Source organism: Fistularia commersonii, chromosome 18, assembly GCF_037954325.1.
Source record: "Fistularia commersonii isolate RoL2024-O1a breed Wild chromosome 18, RoL_Fcom_v1.0, whole genome shotgun sequence".
NCBI classification, from domain to species: Eukaryota; Metazoa; Chordata; class Actinopteri; order Syngnathiformes; family Fistulariidae; genus Fistularia; species Fistularia commersonii.
This window is the reverse complement of record NC_141301.1, coordinates 12377540-12392600: the sequence shown is the minus strand read 5'-3', so window position 1 is coordinate 12392600 and position 15061 is coordinate 12377540. Positions and strand designations below refer to the sequence as shown.

The 15061-nt window shown below is 43.0% G+C and overlaps 1 non-coding gene across 1 annotated transcript; it reads left to right on the top strand.

Moving 5' to 3' along the window:
- Nucleotides 1–6470: 6470 nt before the first annotated feature.
- Nucleotides 6471–6542, top strand: trnae-cuc (transfer RNA glutamic acid (anticodon CUC)). The gene has a single exon. It is a non-coding gene; the product is annotated as a tRNA-Glu (tRNA).
- Nucleotides 6543–15061: the final 8519 nt, after the last annotated feature.

Below are 15061 nucleotides of genomic sequence, written 5' to 3'. Positions count from 1 at the left end.
ATTCACCAACGGTTCAACAACGGTGCGTTCCTCCTTCAGCTGCCATTCCTCACGTTCGCACACAAACACACACACACACACCCTTATGGTCATCATTCGAACCCTGATAGTGATTACAAATACCTTTACGCAAATTCACATTCATGATGTCAACATAGATTAAATACCTCTTGTCTGTCTGGTGAACGCACCCGAACAGACACTCGCTACCTATATGTGTGTGTGTGTGTGTGTGTGTGTGTGTGTGTGAACGTGTGATCTTTCCTCCGGGGAGTCTGATAGACTCCGATGCCCTGCAGTAACGGCTAGCCATACCTGGGCATTGCTGCCTTCTCATGGCCCCAGGCAACTGCTTAGCAATTCCGCTCTGAATAGAATTGGCTGCAAGCTGGTGTGCACGCACACACACACACACACACACACACACACACAGAAAGAGAAATACACACATACAACCTCTTTCAAAGCTCCTGTCCAGTAATGAATATCCAGACTTTGGAAAGCTCCTTCTGATACACTTCAAAACAAGTACTAACAAAGAAAAGGGGGTGCGCGGGAGAGGGCACTTCACGGAGCTCTACGGTACCTCCACCTCTGGATCTCTCCATTGTCTCCTAAAACCCAAAGCGCAGCCGCGGATTCAGAAAACCTCAACCGATCCACCGAACTTCATCCGTCATTCCGGGTTTTAAGAAAACAGGAAGCCGCTCCTGAAGGGTCACATCAAACCGTCGACCTCCGCGATTCTGCGTTACGAACGCCCCCCCCCCCCCACTCCCCTTCCTCGCCTCTCCCCGACTTTCAGACGCGTATATTTCTCCCACTTCTCGGCTGTTTGACACCGGCTAGTTGTACAAAGAGGCGAGTTTCAGAAAGAACAGGATCCGCATATGAAGACATGCCAATCACAGCCGCGGAGAGGCAAAGAAGAGAGAAGGCGAGAGAGCTGCTACGACAAGCCTCTCCGGCCGGCGTTTTAAAGGAGAATACATTTCTGTCACGCTCGCTTCCCGTCTGCCCGGATCATCCCGTCGGCGTCGGGAGCGGGAGACACCCCGACAACCGGGGCGCCCCCGCTCAGGAAATCCCATGAAGTCGGCGGGTTTGAAACGAGCCCCGTTCGCCTTCCGCCGGAGGTCAAAGGTGATTTTCTTCACACACCTGACTCAAGTGTGTGTGTTTTTGGATGCACATGTGTCTTACATTGGGATGTGAATGGACCCCCCCCGCTGTCTCCTCCCTCGCCGCCACGGAAACCGAGCGTAGGCCCGCCTCGCTTCGGGCGCCATTTACCAACAGACATTTCCTCTCTCTTATTTTTCTCAAGTTCTGCAGGGTCATGTGATTTAGCTTAGCTGGACAGGGCGGATCATGTTTTCAGTTAAGCGCAAATCGAGGGTTTTCTTTTTTCCAGATGATTTATTCTGGACAGATATCTGTGATTTGGAGGTTTGTCATTGGCCGGCGGACCCGCGTGCTGCGACTGAGACCCTTTCAGAAATATTACACTGGGAAAAAAAAAAAAGTCTGAATCCAAAGATATGGTCGCAAAATTGCCGCCGGTGTATTTATGCCTGGAGGATGCAGACTCCGCGGACCTTGTTTAGCGGAATCAAATCAAATTACTTTCTCTTGTTAGCTACTTAGCCTGTATTAAAGTAAGGAAAATAAGCTGGAGGCAAATACTGTAAACGTCTGTCGTTGTCTGCAGGTCACTGGAAAAGTCATTATTGGGAAGAATTCTTTAAACATTAGTCATATTTTAGCAATGTTTTGCCCCATAAAGATGGCGTTTTCTTTATTGCGGTTAGTCGAAACACATTTCAACGATCAATAACGGCGACAGCCTTTCCATGTGGAAAGTTCTGCATGTCCGAAAAAATGCCAGAAGTTCATTGGAGACCCTAAATAGTCCAGACGTGTGACTGACAGTGAACGGTTGTACGTTTCTAGAAGATGCTACATGTCCCTGAGAGGGTGAATGGTTGTATGAGTGTGAATGAATGAGGGACTGAATGGTTGAATTTCTTTGCATGATGTCTGAATTCTTTTTTTTTTTTCATGCAAATTTTTCACAAATGAAACTTTGCACAATCCATACATTACACTTTCACCTGATATACTTGACTTATATGTTCTAAGCACCTTTATCGACTATGCTCTTTCAGTATTATGTCCTGCATATTGGTCACACAGTGTTTTTGTTGCACTTATTTCATCTTATTTTTAACTATTCTATTACTTTTAATTTATTATCCATCTACTGCACTGTATGTGTATCCCTGCTACTGGCTGTCTACTGGGCCTCTTGAAATTATTTTGATTAAATTCTCCCATAGTGTAATGACAATAAACACCCTTGAATCCTTGAATGAGAACATGAATGGTTGCGGTTTGAAGGCCTGAGATCGTGAATTGTTTTATTTCTCTAAATGGCGTGTGAATGAGAGAGTGACGGTACGACTATATCAGGGGTATCAAAACTTTTCTTTTGCTGTGTTGGTTCAGTGCATCTTTGCAAGCAGGGCCGTCGGTTTATATAATATGCAACGATATTTCAGTGTGGTTTTGACCTATTTCTTAGTGACCCATAAAGGGCGGAATGTCAAACTCATTTTCACCGAAGGTCACATCAGCATAATGGTTCCCCTCAAAGGGCAAAATGAAACCAAATGTAACCAAGTGTAGAGTAAAATAAATGTAACTACTCCTTAATGTTAAAACTCCGAATATTGTACTCATTCAAATCCAAACATTTTGTCTTTTAATTCTTGGACAATTTGTTGTTTTTCCTGGAACTTTAGCATACTTAGCTCCGTGTTTGGTGTCAAAATGCCGACGCAGATCGTACTCTTTGACAACCGACGCCGCATCACAACACAAAAGACGTACCGCTTTTTCTCCTTGAAGCACAAACATGTGTTTATCTTCATATCTTTCTTGATACAACCTTCTATCCGCTTTTCTCTTCCGGGATATTTAGGCATCATTTGCATATCTCGATTCCATTTGTTGAAAATCACATTGATGTAGATGCGATCTAATAACTCAAATCACGGGATCGGCATCCGTTGTGGGAAATGTAGTTTAGGGTCTATGCACGGGTTTGACTTGACTTTTTAAGACCTTTTAAGACCTTCTTAGGGGCCACATAAAATGACGTAGCGGGCTGCATTTGGCCCGCGGGCCTCGAGTTTGACACATGTGGTCTATATGATTTGAATGGACGTCTCTATCTGACATGTAAATGAGAGGATGAATGAGTGTGTGTGTATGATTGACAGGTCCAGGGTGAACCCCGCCTCTCGCTCAACGACAGCCGGGATAGGCTGCGACGCCCCGAGCGACCCTGAGACAATGAATGAATGAACGAGTCCGTGACATAATAAGGGAAAGGATTTTTCCACGAACGTTCACTATGTGACGGCAACATGATTTGAAAAGATGCAGATACACACAGCGTACTTAACCTGGAATAAATGTTACCGCTTAACAACAAGCGAGGAGACAAAGACTCTGAGGACGGGACGGAACGAGAGAAGACGGGAGCGAGACATGGGCTCGGATGTAGGTGCGGCGGCCCGCTGCGATTATCTAAGTCCTCGTCTTCTTCTCTTTTTTTCCTTGACCTTGCGCATGGAGGTATTTTCCAGTCAGCAGAACGCTTTATCTCTGAGAGCAACAATCAATAAGGATAATTAATGATGCCCGCTGCAATGATAGCCTCAGCAGTCATTACCAGGCATTAATCCGTGCAGTCAGAGGAGGGTCAAGGCCGGCCGCATCGCTCACCTAGAGGCGGGGCGCAAATTAAAATAATCTACACACTCGCCGCTCTGTCAGGCCTTTTCTGATGCATTCACCTCCGTCGGACCATAATTAAAAATGGCCCATTGCTAGTAGGTGGGGTGCCTGGGTGACAATCCGCCGCGATGTCTCTTTAATATACAACACTTAGCCCGGAGGATGACACTAACAGCAATCTGCAGGAACTCATCTCACCTGCAAGTGTGGGAGGGTGGATGCTTTTTTTTTTTTTCCCCCTCCTCCAGATATGCCGGGACATAAATCAAATGCACAACATGCAATTTTCTAATAACGCGGCGCCATCAGAAATGTGATTTAGCAGTAAATATAATTTGGTCTGGGTGTGAGACATATCAAGTGGATGTATTATCTTTGCAGTAACGCCGCGCTTGGAGAATGAAATATCACGGACGTGTTTTAACAGGTGATCTTGGGATAACTCTGACTCTTATAATGTCTCAATATAAGATATAACATCAGATACAGTGATGGATGGCGGCCAACAGCCAAATGTCCTTGCAGAAGATTCAACAGTTTGCCCCGAAATTGCATTAAAACAATAAGTTAAAGTACCCGATTCTCATCGTGGCAAGAAAAATACAAATCAGATAAAGAAATGTAGACGATAATGGTTACTGCATATCACTTTCATCTGATCTTTTTTCATTTTTCAAGCAGAGAAACGCAGACGCGGAAAAAAAAAAAAAAAAAAAAAAAAAAAAAAAACATCGTTATCCACTCTTGTTCATTCTTCTTTCTGATCTGTTTCTGATTGGCTGCAGCAGCACGTCGGGATGGGGAGGAAGCGGCGGCGCCACTGAGAGGCCACCTTGTTGTCAAGGACGTTTACGTTTACAGTTTAAAGTTTGGAGAAGAGATTCGGCTTGATTCCATAATTCATGGGTGACATTTTCATTGTACTTAAACTTTAGGGTAAAAATTGGAAATGTGAGATTTAATTTCCTGTAATGTTTAAATTACTTTTTGCTTGGCTGGCGTCCAAGCGGGGAGAAGCGCCGAGGGGCAGAGAGGAGATGTTTAAGCGGAGGTTGCTCTCGCTGCCGGTGGAGGAGTGGAGAGAATCCATAATGATGAAAAATGCATTTATCCTCAGCTGCCATCCCTTCTTTCCTACCCCTGGAAAAACATCGCATCGAACATGTGAATGTGTGTGTTTGTGTGTGTTAGTGAGGCGGAATAAGGTACGCGTCACGTTAAACACGAGCGAAGTGAAGGGTAACCGAGAACCTCCGACGTGTCGAGTTCGGCGCCGACGTTTCTCCCCGACGATCGGGGGAAGTCACGCAGCGGGCGTCAGAAAGATGATTGACAGGCTGCAGTTATGCATCACTCCTACGCACGATTATGCTCCGTCTTCATCCGTCCATCAGCGGCTCGCTCACCCTCAACTCCGTTTGGTTAAAGTGAGGAGGCGTGCAGGCGCCGTGCAAGACACCCGTGGGTTCCATTAACTCGTTCTCACCAAGTTAACTTGTCTTTCTCGGCTCTTATTACATTCGTTCATTCATTCATTCATTCATTACCTATCATAGCGTAGAAAACGATATTACTTTCGACATGCGACACAAGATTTTGACGTTGGGTTGAAAGTTACTTTTGAATAAAATAGTCATTGTCTATTTGAGTCCTTCTTGGATTTATGAAAAAGAAAAAAAGCTGAACTGAAATTATCCACCGGCAGCAAATCTTTTACTGGTGCTCGCAGAAAGAGAGACAAAAATATCTGAACACGTTTTATTTAGATGTTACAAGATTGCCGTAATCTTTAAATTTTAAATTTTTTTTTAATTTTTTAAATAAATGAACAAATTGAAATAAAATGTGCTTTTTTATTTTTTTCCTCATTCTGTTGTCTGTTCTTATCCTTGTTGTTCTTCACTTTGCCGTCTATTTTTTGTGGTTGTCTTTTGCTATCTTTTAATTGTCTCTTTTATTCAGATTTAATGATATTGTCATTGTTGCACTGCTGTGACTACAAAATTCCCCTATAAAGATCAATAAAGTATGTTTTATCTTGAAATATGCCGCTCAAAAAAAATAAAGGCTACAGAATTTCCCCTATAAAGATCAATAAAGTATGTTTCATCTTGAAATATGCCGCTCAAAAAAAATAAAGGGAACACTTTAACAACACAATGTAACTCCAAGTCGATCCCATTTCTGTGAAATCAAACTTAGGAAGCAACATCGATTCATTTTGACTTGTTTTAAGGACATTATATCAAAGTTTGTTGTCAGCACATTCAACTATGTAAAGAGCAAAGTATTTGATACGAATAATTCATTCATCCAGATCAAGGATTTTATTTTGAATGTTCCCTTTATTTTTTGGAGCAGTGTACATTTTAATTAAATACTTGTTAATTATTTTCAAAAGCCACATGGAGCCGCATGAGAGGGACCAAAGATCCGCAGGCTGCCGACCCCTGTCCTCGGTGAAACTCAACAAGAAGCCCGATCCAGAGAAGCGATCGACAACAAACAACTAGCAAGCTATCAGCGGGATAAAACCCGACCAAACAGACACCACTTGCCCACATTAGCCAACAGCAGGCGGAAGAATATCATTGGGGTTTCCAAGCGGGCTTTTTTGGTATTCATCGAGTTCGGCCGAAATTTCCCTAGTGATTCCCCAGCATCAGTCCCTGGTGGTCTAGTGGTTAGGATTCGGCGCTCTCACCGCCGCGGCCCGGGTTCGATTCCCGGTCAGGGAACATCTTTTTAGGGGCGTGGAGCGATTGTCCTTGGGCCTTCTTAAACATGAGGTCGGAAACCTATGGCTCCTGGACCGATTTTAAAATACTTGTGATATTTCTTATAATACTGCGTCGTTTTAAAGTAAACAGAAATTAGTTTTGAAGATAAATTTCACGGGTCACTCGTGGGTCGGGTCGGGAACCGTTGGCTTCCGAGCACGTCCGGGTCATTGTGAAGGTGAAGAATTTTATCAGATAGCTATCTAGTTTATCCGCTTCGATCCTTGTAACGGAAAAGATGGCGAAAAGATAAAAAAGACGATGATTACCGTGCTTTCCGGGCCGTGTGGACAGAGGAATTTACATTCTTGGAGAGAGCAGGATCTGCGGTATGTCTAATATGCAATGATAAAAGTGCATCTGTCGAATATAGGTCAAATACAGAGCTGCACTTCGAGACGTATTTAATTTATTATTTATTTAAATTTTATTTAAAGACATATTTAATTTATTATGCTTTAAAATATTATATGGCCCTCAATTAAATATATTGTCCCTATTCCTGTCCTAAACTGTCGAGGAAAACTCACTGAGGCCCTGGCGCTGTTCTTACGGTGCATCCCTCTCACTCACACATAATATCGAGACATACCATAATTTTCTGGACTATAAGCCGCTAATTTTTTCACATACTTTGAATGCTGCGGCTTCAACAATAATGCAGCTAATTTTTTGATTTTTTTTTTTTTTTTGGGGTGGGGGCTAATAAGCTTTATGCTCGCAAAACATGTAGCCACATCGGACCGATGAAATTACCATGAAAAGCATTTCCAGTGGGTGTTGGCGGCAGGTATCTAATTAAAAGTTTTTTGAAAAAATTCTGTGCAACATCTTTCTGTGCAAATATCTTATCTCACGTTACAACATGGACACCTTCGGCTAATGAACAAGTGCGGCCTATATATGTACAAGACTGTCTCAGAAAATTAGAATATTGTGATAAAGTTCTTTGTCTTCTGTAATGCAATTACGAAAACAAAAATGCCATACATTCTGGATTCATTACAAATCAACTGATATATTGAAAGCCTTTTTTTATTTTAATATTGCTGATAATGGCTTACATCTTAAGAAAACTCAAAAATCCTATCTCAAAATATTAGAATATTATGAAAAAGAAATTTTTTGTTTATTTAATTGCATTTTGGAAGATAAAGAAATTTCTCACTATATTCTAATTTTCTGAGACAGTCCTGTACACATATATTGATTTTGTTATTTTTCACCGGTGTGGCTTATATTCAGGTGCGCTCAATCGTCTGGATATTCATTCGTTCACATGTCCGATAAAGACATTCAACCATTCACTTAAAAATTCACTCTCACGCACAACATTATGATTTGCTATAAAAAAATTGCAAAATAAATATATGTGTACATATATAGGTCGCACTTGTTTATAAGCCAAACATGTCCATGTTGCAAAATTAGATATTTAAACAGAAACTTTTTTTTTTTTCTTTTAATTAAAGCATCCACAAATATGTACAGGAACTGCTTTTTTCCAAGCAGTGCATGTAACACGGCAAAGAATAATCATAAATAGCTCAAGGAAAAGTCAATCCATCCATCTATTTTCTATCCCCACTTTGTCCTACTCCAGCAGTTTGCTGTTGTCGTCTTCCTCTTGCGCACTAAAACCATTTAAGTCGTTTTCTTCAGTGGCGGAATTGAACGACCTCAGAATTTCACCTTAATTTCATCGGTCCGATGTAACGAGGCTAAATGTTTTGGAGGCGTGAAGCTCGTTAGCCCCCCAAAAAATCCATAAATTAGCCGCAGTGTTCAAAGCGTGTGAAAAAAATAGCAGCTTATAGTCCTGAAATGACGGTATATAGAGACATATAACCGTTTGATCACTCATTCACCCTTCATTCAGACAAACAGCCATTCGCTGTCTCATTACAGTGCTATATTTGGTTTCCGATGAAGCTCCCGCGTTTTCCTTTTGGTCTGGAGATCGTGGAGATTCCACATTTAAAGGCTCCCTTCTGTCAGATTTGAACCGTGGACCCTCCTGCTAACCGATACGCCGCAGCGCCAACCCATAAACACGTTAAATGCGATTCCCCTCATCTATTACGAGGCCGTGAAACACGTGGGCCGACGCCGAGAGCTTCTGAGAGATCCTGAAATATTTCCAATCAGGACGCGGTCTGAGCCTCCTCCGTAAGTTTGTTCTCAGGATTAATTTCAGAGATAAATGTTTCACGCGCTGATGTGGAGTAAACACCGCCCGCCGACAGATTCTGGGAATATGGAAGTCATGTTCAGCACTCCCCCATGTCACTGTTACATTTATTTTCCTACCTTTGCATATCACTGGTGATTTAAACCAGCAAATTAAACACAGGAAAAGATAGATCTCCGCCTCTCTGGCCCACATACATCCCTGTCAGCCTTTTTTTTTTTTTTTTCCTCAGGGTATCAAAAACCGACTGAACACAGAAGCCAAACTGGGTGCTGAGCATCAAATCAATGAGAGCACATTATGATTCATTCATTCATTCATTCATTCTGACATCATGCACAGAAATACAACCAGTCCAACTCTCATTCATTCATGTACATTAATTAAATTAATTCAGTTACTTTATTTCAAAGGGGGGACAATGCAATTTCATAAAACATGAGTAAAAAGGCCAGAATTAGCCATAGTGGCTATTTTTCATTTGTAGTCCCCCGGCCATGATGTCAAAAATGGCAATAAAATGGACAAAGATATGTAACTGTTCACTCGCTGTATACAAATTGTATAGACAGAAAATATTCACCCTGTCATTCATGAGTCATACGATGACACCGTTTGCTCACCAATTCAGGCGTTATATGTAGACATACAACCATTCACCCTTTCATTCACACATCATACGGCGGCAAAAAATATTCACTGGTCATATTGATCAATACAACAATTCATTGAGACATCATACAGACACACAACCCTCTCATTCACACCTTATATAAACAAAACAATTCACACACATATAACCATTCACTCTCTCACCCACACATCATCATAATTTCCTTCAAGTTTAATAAAGTTGTATTCTGTTTTATAGTGACGAAATATTCACGTTATATAGAAACAAGCAACAATTCAACCTCTCATTCACGAATCACGTAAACAAAATAATTCACCCTCTCCATCATTCAGACACCACCCAGAGATATGCAACTATTCACCCTTCTATTCACACATCATACAGAGATAAAAAATATTCACTCGTCATATTGAGACATACAAGAATTCACTCACTCATTCATTCAGACGTCATGCACAGAAATACAACCATTCCCGCTCTCATTCATTCACATATATACAGTGTTTATTCATAAAATGTTCACACGTCATATAGACTTGCAAATATTCACCCTCTCATTGATGTCATAAAATGATATGTAACCATTTGTTCATGCGTTATATATACTTATAGACATGCAACCATTCGTACATCATACAGACTGAAAACAATTCACTCTCTCATTCGATACACTTTCTCGGCTGAAATCTACGAATCCATTTGCAGTTTATCTTGTTAAAAAAAAGCGGCCAGGAAATGAGAAACGGTGTCTTAAAGCGCGAATCAGAGGAATATTTCTGAGCTTGTAATTTCCATCCAGATCGGGATTTAAAGATTGCGTGTTTTTTTGGCGTTATTTCATGTTTTTGTGAATATGTACACGTGTAGCATCGGTTCGCCAAAGAGGATTCCTGATAGCGCTGAAACCTGCCAGGCGGTTAATTAGAGCAGGCATCCAGCCGCCCCTGGCTTCATTTGACTATCAGCCACAAAGCCACTTACTCTACAATTTCCTGCCTAAATTGGAGGGCTTTACTATCTCTCACCCAGGCAGATTGGGAGTTTCCCTTCATCTCCGCCGCATAAAGCCCGCGTGCAGCGACCGGCTCCGAGCGGGCCCGGGATCGGGACGCACGATTACGACGGGGCGCCGTGGGTCGACGTCCCGGTTGAGCTTCAAACGGGATGTTTCCCCTTTTTTTTTTTTTTTTTTTTTTGTGCATCGTATCAAATTGTAAAAAAAATGAAATTAGCGCTGATTTTCTGAGGCTGATTCAGGTTTGTTTGTTTTTTTTTCAAGCCCGAACTGATTGGGGTGGCGGCCGGGGGCATCACCCCGCCATTTTTATTTTATTATTATTATTTTTTTTTTCTTACGGTTTTCTCTTGATTAATTGAAAACATGACGGCGCGCTTTCCGAGACTGATCGATGGAGCGGCGAAATGGAGAAAGCCATTAGCGTCAACTGGAATCGTCGCCTGTCACGCGGTCAATACACGCCTCGCCGCCGCGTTGTCCGACGAGCGATGACGGAACAATTATCCCCCTTTTATTAGGCCCGGCTGCAAACCGCGCAGACGTGCGCGGCGGCGCGCACGTACACACAAAGTGCGTAGCAGGCAAGTGGAGGGCAGCAATAATGATCAGTCATTCATTACTGTCAAGTACACCTGATTCTCAGCTTATTAAAAACAGGCATAATAGAAGGAGGACGGATAAAGAGTGTAATTAGTAAACAATTTAGATTCGGGATATTTCAAACAAATACGGGTTTGGGTTGTCAGAACGCTGCTTTCTTATTGCATTTTTAAATGCAAACTATCCGTCACGCTGCGCCGCAGTCAGAAAGGGCGAATCTTTGTTTCGATTCTGTGGCTAATGAGTATTAATAGATGATAAACACATGCAAACGTACAGTGATTGGGAAACTATGAATAACATGAAGAGCGTCCCCGGCCTCCGAGCCTCCTGCGGGGATCGCGTCCCCCTCCCGCCCCCCGTTTCGGGGTCACGAGTTCACAAGCCGGAGGTTTGGTTTAGTAATAGCGTGACACTGCAGGCTGTCTCCGCGGCGACGGCCCGGGCTAGAATCGATACGTCAGGTGCAGAAACGGGCAGCGGGACGGGAGCGGTGTAATCGGAGGCTACGCGGCGTGGATTCACCCACACTGTTGTGCTGATAGAATTCTACATTTCTTTTTTTTTTTTTTTTTTTGTAAATTAAACAGAAAAATCAAGGGTGAAAAATTTGTGAGAGAGATAAAGGGGGTGCAGAAATAAAGGAGTGTGTCTTTTTTTTTTTTTTTATCCTTCTTTGCCACGGCCATATAGGCGGCAGAGCACTTTACACAAGATTTATTACATCCAAGCAGAAATATTATCTTCTGTGGGTGCCATTCATCATCCGGGCCGTGAGACGCTGTGAATGATACCACCAAATTATGTAGATCAGCCATGTCTGAGAGGACGATTCAATTTGGTAACCTTGGTAACCCTAGGTACTCCCAGCACCCTGGCTCCTCAACACATACTAATTTTGGCACATCACTCCGCATACAAACAAAAATGATGGACCGACAGGCGGGAGATATATATCTGGGGAAGAGCGGGCGTTCGGCGATGGTGCAAAGTCGAGCGGCGGTTCAACACGGTGTGATATGTGAGGATTAATTCCAGGTGACGTCGGTCACGGGGCGCTTCCTGCTTTGACTTTCGGCCTCGGGTGGCGGATTTTGCTGAACTTTTTGCAGACGAGATTTTTTTTGGGTTTACCGGGAAGAGGCGTCGCTGATTTTCATCGATGATTCAGATGTCAACGAAAAAGGAGATGTCTATTTTGACCTATAGGGCCTTTATTTTTGTTTTTTATGTGTGGTATGCAAAAGAAATTAAGCAATAGATTTCTGGGTTAATAAATAAAATCTGAAAATGTGATTTATCGAGACCAAACTGCAACAACCCATCTCACAATAATGCTTGTGGTCGTACTTTTATTACTTTTATTGTAACCCCCCCCCGCCACCAAAATATTACTTATTTACCAGCATGACCTACCAGACAGGACGGTTTCACTGTAAAAGGCGTTTGATTGAGTCTCACCGAAATTGATTTTCAAACGAGTTGATGGTCTCACCTTTCAGCTTTAAATACGTTCAGACGTCAGCTGTTATTTAGAGTGTGTATATCGATATTTCATAAAAATAAAAATAAAAAAAAACAGCCTGCACCGTGATTCCGAGGAGGTGCATCATAATCACCAATGATATCCCTGCAGCTTCGCGGATGGGTAACACCCCCTACCGACACACACGCACACACACACACACACACACGTGGACATTTACTCCTGCACCGAGCTGACTCAATTATGATGCAAAAGGGTGTTTTTGAAAACCCCGGCTCATTTCTAATTAAGCCACACACTCATACCTATTTGTAGCTCATGTCCTGACATAATGCAAATGCTATGTAAATGAAGTGCACTGATCTGCCGCTAGCTCAACACTGGGAGCTCCTTGGAGAGGAGCAGGGCATTTAGTCATATTTTATCGCGGTTTGGTCTCTCCTAGGCTGAAACACAGGGAGACACATACTGATGGTTCTGCGAGGCGGCTTGCTAGCCTGCAAATAGCGGGGACTGTTTTTCATCTCCGCCTCTGTTCTCTCTTATTGCCTGATTTTCAACATATTGATTAGTAACCGCTATAATTGTTTGAGTCATCCCTCGTGCGTGTGTGTGTGTGTGTGTTTGTGGACACACCTCTATCCCGCGGAGGCATTTGTCCTCCCTCATGTCGCCACCGCCCCCCCCGAGGCTGAGCCGTTTAGGCCGGCCCGTTAACGTGTCCTTTCTGCCGTCGCTAAACAACCACGAGACGGCTGGTTAGGCAGCCGACCGACCGTGTCTGAAGGGAGGTCGCTGCAAGCGGTCATCCACGACATCGTGCTCCCGTTCCCGGGAGGATTAAATTCATTTTGCGTCACCGTCCGGTGTCAAACCCTGACCCGGTCGCCTGACGAACAAGGAAATAACCATTGATTAAAAATTCCATTGCATTTAAATGAAGATTTAAAACAGGGATCGGTTGTGTTTGGACGGCAAAAGGGTCAAATTTCCTTTGAAAATAGCAATTTTTGTCAGTGTAATTGTTTCGAGTGCAATCGCTCATTGGAGCCAGTCTTTGTTTGCTTGTTTTGTTTCTAGATTAAAAAACAAAACAAAACACAATCCTTCCATTTTTGATGCACTGAAATAGAAAACAAAACTATCAGGAAAAGGTCGCCGGACGAAGCGTCATTTCGATCGTGAGCCGACGACTCACCGATCGGTCGAACCGGGGAAACGGGTTCAAACCTTCGAAACACTCAAAGCCAGCGAACAGCTTCTACTTCCGCTCAAACCCCTGAAAATAGACACAAACGGAGAAACGGTTCCAGATATTCTCCCCCGTTCCTGACTCATCTGCGCCACCGGTGATTTCTTTGTCTCTTCTCCCGCCCCCCGTTTGTTTTCCCTCTCTCTATATCTGCGTCGACGCTCGGCCCATTAATTGCGCCCGAGCGCTGCCACATGCCTCAATGAAAATAAATTGCTTTTAATTTGGGCTTCCCTTTTCTCGCCACGGCCGGCATCACTTAATTTCATTAGCTCTGAACCTGTGGAGCTCTTTTTTTTTTTTTTTTTTTTTTTCAAAAGCGTCATCTCATGGACGCACTTGAAAATGAAAAGAAGACCCTCTTTTTTTTCCCCCCCCTCCTTCTCTCTCTTTCTCTCTCTCTCTCTTTCTCTGCGCTTCTCAATTAACAGAATCGTTTCCTTTCAACTAAAATGAATGTTATTGAAACCAATTAGCATGGACTGGAAAATCTCTCGTTAATGAGGGGAGTGTGGGTGAGTAAACAGGAATGAAAAGATAAAATTAGAGAAGAGGCTCTTCTTGTTGGCCTGGAATAATGACATGCTTAGTCGCCTAATTGTCTGGTGAAAAGCGCGGCTGCGATAGTAACAGATTGCGGTGTTCATTAGGCAGCAATGGGCCACCTGCTGCTGGGGCGGCGAGCCCGCGGTCCCCGTACACGTGTTTATCCCAGGGGGCACTATTTTTTTTTTTTTTTTTGGACCCGACGCTCGCTATGAAAAGCAAATGAGCTCGCCAATATGCTGCAATGTTATGTCCGTATTGCCGAGCCACAGAAGCAATGATATGTCAAATCAAATGAAATGGATGAAACCCGTAGCGCCAAGCCGGAGGGCGTCCTCTTATTTAAACTTGAGGAAGAAGTGACCTATAAAAAAAAAAAAAAATGTAAAAAAAAACAACAAAAAAAAAAAAAAAGCAGGTTAGCATCACCGTAATTTCATTACGAATCCTAAATACAAGTGCTCTATTCATCATTTCTGTTATCATCGCTCATCACAGGGCTCTTTATTGCTGCTTTTGAGGCCCAGTTTGTACAGAGTGTGAGGGTTGAGAGAGAGATAATGGGCCTCTAATTGCAGCGTGGATCAGGTTTGGGGGGGCGGCTGGCATTCTCCCAGCATTTATCCCGCTCCATAAAATATTTAATAGCTTGCCGGGAGAAACAAACTCCACACACGTTGTCTAATTCATAACCTGGAGATAGTCGGAGACATAAGAACACAATGCATCCTAAAATCCCCGTCTCTCCTC